This window comes from Alligator mississippiensis, chromosome 1, assembly GCF_030867095.1.
Source record: "Alligator mississippiensis isolate rAllMis1 chromosome 1, rAllMis1, whole genome shotgun sequence".
NCBI classification, from domain to species: domain Eukaryota; kingdom Metazoa; phylum Chordata; order Crocodylia; family Alligatoridae; genus Alligator; species Alligator mississippiensis.
This window is the reverse complement of record NC_081824.1, coordinates 449,072,868-449,081,737: the sequence shown is the minus strand read 5'-3', so window position 1 is coordinate 449,081,737 and position 8,870 is coordinate 449,072,868. Positions and strand designations below refer to the sequence as shown.

At 55.0% G+C, this 8,870-nt stretch overlaps 1 non-coding gene across 1 annotated transcript; it reads left to right on the top strand.

Annotated features, from left to right (window-relative positions):
* The first annotated feature begins 4,951 nt into the window (after positions 1-4,951).
* On the top strand, positions 4,952-5,134 carry LOC132247918 (U2 spliceosomal RNA). Its single transcript, XR_009459314.1, has one exon. It is a non-coding gene; the product is annotated as a U2 spliceosomal RNA (small nuclear RNA).
* Positions 5,135-8,870: the final 3,736 nt, after the last annotated feature.

Here is an 8,870-nt window from a genome sequence, read left to right as displayed (position 1 = left end):
TGGGAAGACCCCCAAAGAGGACGGACCGGCGGCGGAGACGGAGGGCGGACAGAGGAAGGAGCGTGGGCAGGAGAAGGAGGCAGCAGGGACGGCAAAAGTGGCAGGTCCAGAGATGGAAGAGGAAGACTGGAGAAGGGACGCTTGGTGGAAGGTTAAGGTGACCTTGGCAAAGGAGGGCTTCAAGGGAGCAAAGACTTTGAGTTGGTGGGACTTTGTGACACAAGTTTTGTTGGGGGTGCTGAAGGTGGAACCTGCAGACTTGGTGTGCGTGATGGCATTTGATAATTATAAAGAATGGCACGTTTCCTCTTGGAGTGCAAGAGCATACAATGCGTTTTGGGAAGCCCATAGGGCAGCGACGGAATGGGGGGAGCTGGAGGGGCTGAATTTTGAGGTTGGCTGGAAGGCACGGGAACAGGTGGTAGACATTAAGATGTATACGGATGTTTTGGAGGAGGGGGATGTGGTGGACTGGTTGGAAGCAAGGGTGCAACGGGTGAAAATGGTGGAAAAGGTGTTTGACCGGTGGAGGGTTTGGATGGGGGCTTGGAGGGCACGAGTAATTTTGCAAGAAGAGGTGGGGAATGCAGGGAGGGTGAGGCATTTATTGCCAGTGGTGCAAATTGGGCCACAGAGGGGATATATTACATATTCTGACGAGCCAAAGCTGTGCAGTAGGTATGGGTTGGGGGGGCACCTGGCTGTGTTTTGTTCGTTAATGATTTGCTTTCGGTGTAGGGGGATGGGGCACAGAGCACAACTTTGTGTTGAGAAGTTGGTATGTGCCGGGTGAAAACGAGGGGCATTTTCAGTGGGACTGCCCCTTCTTGTACGCAAACAAAGTATGGGTGCAAGAACATGGTGGGGAGCAGAGAGAAGTGGAGGAACGAGGGGATGGGAAACACCTGGAGGTGTGGGTGGAGGGGAAGGAGATGATGATAGAGGAAACACCTGAGGGGGAGGGAGGCCAACGACAACAAATTGAAGACCTGGTATTAGAGCTGGTAGAGGAAGATGTAGAAGGAGGGACAGAAGGGAGAGGAAGAAAGAAGGGGGAAGGCTCTGGAACACCTGAGAGGGATGGTGAAGCGGGGAAAACCTGAAGGGGGGAGTTGGGAGGAAGAGATGGAAGCCCTGGAACAAGGGCAGGAAGGAGGCTTAAAAGGAAAAAGCAAGGGTGGGGGGGAAGAGGGTAAGAAAAGAGTGGGAGTGGAAACGAAGGGGGGGATTTGGGAAAGAGGGAAAGGGGAACAGAAGGGGAAGGAGGGAAGAGATGGAATGGGGGGGAGGAGAGGGGGTGGGATTTTTGAGTCCTGGAGCGGTGGAGGGTTTGGTTGCAAGAACAAGAATACGGAGGCAAGGGATGGTGTCTCCAGGGGAAGGGTCAGAAAGTGAGTTGGGGAGTGGGAGTGGGGTAGAGGGGTGAGGGGACAAGAGTGGGTTTGTTTGTCTTTGAGAAATTTTGAAATGGCGGTGAGAATAGCCTCACTAAAAGTAAGGAGCTTACTAACGAGGAAAAGGAGGTGGGAGAGGGTGGGGGTGTGTTTAGAAACATTTGCAGCAGATGTTATTTGCGTTCAAGAATGTGGGATAGGGTGGGAAAGAGGCTATGGGTTTTTGAGGAAGCATTGGGGAAAGGGGCAGTCTTGGTGGGCGGGGGCGGAAGGGAACAGCGGCGGGAGTGGGTATCTTGTTGAATGGGACACGGGTGAGGGTGATGGGGGGTGGAGACATTAATTGAGGGGCGGCTACAGCACATGAAGGTGGAGGGGGAGGAGGTGGGGATCTTTAATGTGTATGCACTAGTGGTGAAGGCTGAGCGGAGGGAATGTTTTTGGAAGCTGGGGATATGTGGGGGAGGGAAGAAGGTTTTTGTGGGGGATTTTAATTGCCTTATAGAAAAAGGGGATAGGGAAGGTGGTGTTGGGGTGGGCAATTGGACAGTACAGGGAGGTGGTTGGGAAATTGGGTACAGGAGGAGGGGCTGCAGGATGAGTGGAAGGGGGAGTGGGTGGGAATGAGGATGGATCTGGGGTGGAAAGAGGGTGTTACAAATTGATTTCGTTTTTGTGTCTGAAGGGGTGAGGGTGGAGGGGAAGGAAATGGGAGAGGTGGGGTTTAGTGATCACAAGTGGCTGAGGGTGGATTTACGGGGAGGGGAGTGTGGAGGCTAAACACCAGGGTGGGTGTGTGTGTGTGGGGCTTTTGGGAGGGAATACGAGGGGTGGAGAACAACAAAGGCTCTGTTCAGGTGGAAATGGGAGTGGTGGACAGCAACAAAAGAAAAGATCAGAAGGTGGTTGATATGAGTGGGGAAGGAGAAGGGAATTGGGGAGGGTGCAGAATTTGATTCAGGAGGTGATGGGGGGGGGGGGAGGGAAGTGAAGCAGGAGTTGGGGGAGGCGAAGCGGGCAGTGCAGGAGTAGTTTCGGGGGAAGGAGAGGGAGAGGATGTTTTTGGCGTGGGCACTGTGGGTAGGGGAGGGGGAGGAGTGGGGAAAATATTTTGCTGAGGGGGTAAGGAAAGGGAGGAGGGAGGTGGGGCGGTGGTTACAGGGGAGGGAGTGCGGATAGAGGAGCAAGGGGAGGTGTTGGAGGAGGTAACGGGTTTCTATTCGGGGTTGTACAAGAAGCAGGAGGTGGACAGAGAGACGAGGGAGAGGTTTTTGGGGGTGTTGGAAAAGAGGTTGGGGGGGGGGGAGTGGATTTGGAGAGGGATATGAGGAAGGAGGTGGTCAGGGAGGTTTTGAGGGGGGATGAAAAGAGAGAAGACACCGGGGTGGATGGATTGCTGATGGAGTTTTATGAAAGGTTTTGGGAGGTGGTGGGGGTGGGGGGATGTGGTGGAGGTGTTTCAGGAGATTATGGAGACAGGGCTAGTGGGGGAGGGGTTTTCAGTGGGGGGTGGTGGTGCTATTACATAAAAAGGGAAGCAGGGAGGCTCTCCTGAATTGGAGGCTGATCACACTTTTAAATGTGGATTATAAGCTATTTTCAAGGGTTTTGGCAACATGGATGGGGAGGTGGTGGAGGAGGACCAGACATGTGCAGTGAAGGGTAGGAGGATGGTGGATACACAGTGGGTGTGGAGGGATATGTTGGAGTGAGAGGGGGTGGAGGGTGGTGGTGGGCAGTGTGGACCTAGAGAAAGCTTATGATAGTTTGGAGCATGGGTTTTTGTTTGAGGTGTTGGGGCGGATGGGGTTCCTGGGGAAGTTCGTGGGGTGGGTGAGAGCACTGTATAGGGGGGCACGGAGCAGAATTTTGGTGAAGGGGTTTTTGGGAGGGGAATTTAGGGTGGAGAGGGGGGTGCGCCAGGGGTGCCCCCTTACACGATTAGCCCCAGAGAGTGGCATAGAGCCATTGGCGCAGAGGGTGAGAAGGGATGGGAGGGTGAGGGGAATTCCAGTGCCGAGGGGAATTCCAGTGCCAAGGGGAGGGGAATTGAGGGTCACGTTATACATGGATGATGTGATGTTTATGGTTTGGGATGAGGGGTCTTTGAGGAGGGTGGTGGAGGGAATTTGGGAGTATGAGGAGGTGGTGGGGCCACAGGTAAATAAGGGGAAGAGGAGTCTGTTGGCGGTGGGGGAGTGGAGGGGGTTGGAGGAGGAGGGGTGGTGTGTGGAGAGGGAGGGCTTGAAGGTACTGGGAGTGTATATGGATGTGAGGGGGGAAGGCGTGTGGGAGGAGGTTGGAGGAAGGGTGAGGGAAGTGGTAGGGATATGGGGGACTAGGAAGCTGTCATTTAGAGGGAAGGTGGGGATTATTAAGCAATTCTTGTTGCTAACAATTTTGTTCATGCCGATGGTGTACCCGCCCACCTGGTTGCATGTGAGGCGGGTGCAAAGGGAAGTGTGTCTGTATTTTTTGGGGTGGGAAGACGGAGAGGGTGGTGAGGAGGGAGGTATATAAGAGGGAGGACCTGAGAGGGTGGGGAGTGTCAGAAGGAGAGGTTTTTTTGTATGTGCACTTTTTTTGGAAAGGGGTGGTGAGAGTTGTGGGGCTGGAGGGGAGGAAAGTGGGGGCAATATGTAGGTATTGGGTGGGAAGGTATTTGAGAAGGTTGGGGTTATATGGGGGGAGGTGGTTGGGGTTGTGGGCCGAGAGACCGGCCAGGTGGCATACGCGGGGGTGGGGTTTCTTGAGGGCAAAGGGGCTGGAGGGGTTAGGGTGGGAGGCATTGAGGGAAGCAAAGTGGTTGTTGAGGGAAATTAGAGGGAGGGATGAAATGGCGAATATAGGGGAGTTGGCGGAAGGGCAGGTGGGGAGGGTGTGGAAGGAGGAGCATGAGGATTTTGTGTGGTGGGTGGTTAGAAGGGTGATACCGGTGAGGGTGGAGCAGCGGAAATGGGGGTTGGTAAGGTTGGGGGAGTGTCCAAGGGAACTGTGTGTGAGGAAGGAAAGGGTGTTTCACGTGTTGTGGAAATGTTCATTTGCACAGAGGGTTTGGAAAAGGGTGGCGGGGTTTTGTAAAGCAATAGGGTGGGGGGATTGTGTGAGTTATGAGGGGGCGGTGTACGGATTGGTGAGGCATAAAGTGAGGAATGGGAAATTCGGGCATTATTATTGTGTACACGGGTGGCGGTGTGGAAGACGAGGTGTTTATTGGTTCAGAAGGAGCTTTGTTTTACTTCAGGGGAGTGTGTTTATTTAGCATATGCAGAATTGGGGTATTATAGGAGGAAAGGGGAGTGGGAAGGCATTGATTGGAGGAAGTTGTTTGAGTAGGAGGGAGGGGAAGGGTTGAGAGAAACAATGTTATGATTTGTGTGATGTGTTGATCAATGGGACGGAGTCGAAATGTTTGAGTTGGTTATGTAAAGGGGGGAGAAGTGTTTCTTTGTGGTTCGGGAAAGATTCTTATGTTATGATGTGAATGTTACTGTTTTGAGACTTGAAGCGAAAAAGCTGGTGTTTTTGTTGGTTGTGTTGAAAGTCTTATGGTTCTGATACTTTGTTAATTAGGAACAGATATATTTTTTTTTTTCATCAGTTTAATCGCTGATATGTCCTTGATGTGAGGACTGACGCATTAAATACATTTTGGTGCCTGGGGTGGGCCTCGGAGCTTGCTCCAGCCCCTCCACGCATCGGCCCGGTATTGCAGTGCCTCCGGGCCCGGTGCCTGCTCCCCTCCCGGGGGAGCGCCGCCTTCCTCCTCTCTGGGTTCCAAAAGCAGCAGCAGGGGTGGGACCGCGACCCCAGGGGGGCAGACCGTATGCAAAGGGCTGCTGCTGGGCGGGCAGCACACTAGCAGGGGAGCAAGTGTGCCCTCCTGCTCGGCAGCACTACCCCCCCCCCCCCCAGCCTCCCACTGTGGGGGGCTGGGACCCTGCCCAGGGCTGCAGGACCTGGGCCTGGGCAGGCGGGGGGTGCGGGCCGGGAGCCTGCCCAGCCCGCATGGCCCCACTGAGGGCCCAGAAGCGGTGCCCGGAGGGTGAGTCGGGGAGGCCGGGGCTTTCCCCGCTACTAGCAGGCAGGCCTTGCAGCCTCTTTCCATGTCTCTCACCCTCTGGCTTGGCCTGCAAGGCTGCTTAAGACCAGATGCTGCCGCCTTCGAGCGTCGTTGTTGACGATGACCAAAGCCAGAGTGGCAGGGCATGGGCAAGTCCAAGTCAAGTCAAATGAGAGCAGTAGACAGAGACTGGGGCAAGTGGAAGGAAGCCCGTGTTGAGTTGAGTGCGACGGAGGCCTGCCAAGGGTGAACTGAAGCAAGCCCGAGGCGGGCGGGGGCAAGTTTGTCCAAGTCAAGTCCAAAGAAGCTGCAGTAGGCCACGCCCCGGGTGACCTGAAGTGAGGAGTCGAGTCTGCGGCTAGCCTGCAGTGCGATGCTGCGGCAAGTCAAGCAACCAAAATGCTTGCTTGCATCCATAGATGCTTCTCAAGCTAATCCCGGGACGTCATTCTCCCCTTGTACTCAGCCTCAGTGAGGCCACAGCTGGAGTACTGCATCCAGTTTTGGGCTCCACAATTCAAAAAGGATGTGATGTGGAGAAGCTGGAGAGAGTCAGTCCAGAGAAGAGCCACACTCCTGATCAGAGGTCAGGGAAGCAGACCCTACAATGACAGGCTGAGAGCCCTGGGGCTCTTTAGCCTGGATAAACCCCAGGCTCGCTCAGGGGTGATCTGATGGCCACCTCCTAAGTTGATCGGGGTGAGGTGACCACCAGTATCTGGGGGAACGTTTGTTCACCAGAGCGCCCCAAGGAATGACGACTAGGTCGAATGGTCATCAACTACTACAAGGCCGTTTCAGCCTGGACATAAGGAAGAATTTCTTTCCTGTCCGAGGCCCCAAGGTCTGGAACAGCCTGCCCCCGGAGGTGGTTCAAGTGCCTACCTTGAACAGCTTCAAGAGCAAACTGGATGCTTACCTTGCTGGGATCCTATGACCCCAGCTGACTTCCTGCCCTTTGGGCAGGGGGCTGGACTCGATCTTCCGAGGTCCCTTCCAGCCCTAATGTCTATGAGTCGAGTTGAGTCGGGAGCGGCACACACCTGCCAGCCCCCGCCCACCCACACGGTGGCTTTCCTGCAGGAGTGCCAGCCAGTCGCTCAGTTGCCAGGCCCCAGGACTGACCGCCGCTGCCCCGCTGGGGCTGCCCCCCGGCCCTGCTCGCCTGGCCCCCTGGGCCACCGGCCCACGGCGCCTGCTCCTCCTCTGGGCCTGGGCAGGTTATCGCTGCTTGGCCTCTTGAAGGCTCAGATCAGGTTGGCGGACGGGCCTAGGTCCGGCTGTTGCCTGGTCGGGCCTCGAGAGGCAGGGCGCTGGGGAGGATGGAGGAGATGGCAGAGGCGACGACTAGTATGCAGATTGGTATGCAGATGATGGCAGAGGCAGGAGCTGAGGAGAATGGAGGTCGGGAGCAGCAACATCAGAGGGAGAGCCGGGAGATTGGAGAAAGAAAGAATCGACGGAAGAGGTGAGCGGATGGCGGAGGAGGAGGAGGGGTGGACCCGAGTACAGCAGAGAGGGAAGACCCAGGCGGGAGCGGGGGGGAAGAAGACCCCCGAAGAGAGAGGAGCATCGGCGGCAGAAAGGAGTCATCGGGAGGCCCCTGGGCAGGAGAAGGAGGCGGCAGGGGCGGCGAGACCAGAGGAACCAGAAGAGGGAAAATGGAGGCCGGGGAACAAACAATGGTGGGTAAAGGTAACCCTGACCTTGGAGGGTTACAAAGGGAAGAAGACTCTGCGGCGTGGAGACTTTATGGCAGAAGTGCTGTTTAAGACTTTGAAAGTGAACCCCAAGGACTTGGACTGTGTGGTGGCCTTTGATAGCAGGAAGGTTTGGAATTTAACCTTCTGGAAGGAGAAATGCTATGCTGCCTTTTGGGAGGCGCATAAGGAGGCATTAGAGTGGGGGGAATTGGAGGGGTTGGTTTTTGATATGGGACAGAAGGCATGGGAGAGGACACTATACTAAGATGTTTAGTGATATGTTGGATAAAGAGGACATGGAATCCTGGCTGGAGCAGAGGGTGCAGAAGGTGGTATTTGTGGAAAAGGAGTGTGACTGGTGGGGGATTTGGATGGGGGCATGGAGGGCGAAGGTGGTTTTGCATGAGGAGGTGGTGGGGAGGCTGGGGGCTGTTAAGCACTTAGCTTCAGCTGTGCAAGTTGGTTCCTGTAGAGGTTACCTGACCTATTTTGACCAACCCAAATTGTGTAATGGGTGCGGGCAAGCAGGGCACCTGGCGGCATTTTGCCATTTGACTATTTGTTGTTGGTGCAGGGGGATGGGACACACGGCCCAATCTTGTAAAGAGAGTTTTGTGTGTAAGGCTTGTGGGCAAGAGGGGCATGTGCAGCAAATGTGTCCCTTGATGTATGCCAATAAAGTGTGGATGGCAGGGCATGGAGAGGAGTGGAGAGGGAGGAATGGAGGAGGAGAAACAGCTGGGGGGGATGGGAGGAGATGGTCATGGAAGAAACGCTGGTGGGGGAGGAGGGAAAAGAAGAGAGAAAGGCGGTGATGGAGTTGGTGGAGGAGGAGTTAGAGACAGAAGAGAAGTGGGGGGGAAAGGGGAAGAGGGCGAGGGGGGGGGGGGACATGGCTTTACAACCATTGTGGGGTATGGTGGAGGAACTGGGAGCGGGGCAAGGCCTGCTGGTAGTGGGGAAGGAGAGAGAAGGGGTGGGCAGAGCAAATGGAGGCAACTGAACAAGGGAAGGAGTGGGGTTTAAAGAAAAGGAAGAAATGGGGGGGGAGAAAGGGGGGAAGAAGTTGGGGTTGCAAACTGAGGGAAAGGGTGGGAGGGAAGAAGGAAAGGAAGAAGGGAGGGAGGAGGGATTGGGATTTCTGAGCCCAGGAGCGGTGGAGGGGTTGTTTGAAACAACCGGAATATGGAGGATGGGGGTAGAGTCCTCACTGGAGAGTGGGACTGGGGAAGAGGTGTGAGGGGGGGAAGTTTTGGTTTATGATGATTTCAATGGAAGGGGCCTTTCGTGTTGTTTCATTAAATGTGAGGAGTCTGTTATCAAGGAAAAAGTGGGAAAGGGTGGGAGGGTATTTGAGGGCGTTAAGGGCTGAGATTATTTGTGTACAAGAGTGTGGGATGGGGATTATAGGATGTTGCGGAGAAGATGGGATAAGGGAAGATGGTGGTGGGCTGGGGCAGGTGGGAATAAGGCTGCGGGGGTGGGAATTTTAGTGAATGAGACACGGGTGAGGGTGATTGGGGTGGAGATGCTAATTGAGAGGCATTTGCAACACATGAGGGTGGGGGTGTTTAATGTCTATGCACCTGCAGTGAAGGCGGAGCGGAGGGAATTTTTTTGAAGATTGATGATATGTGGGGGAGGGGGAGGGAAGAAGGTTCTTGTAGGAGATTTTAACTATATCGTTGAGGAAGGGGATAGGGAAGGGGG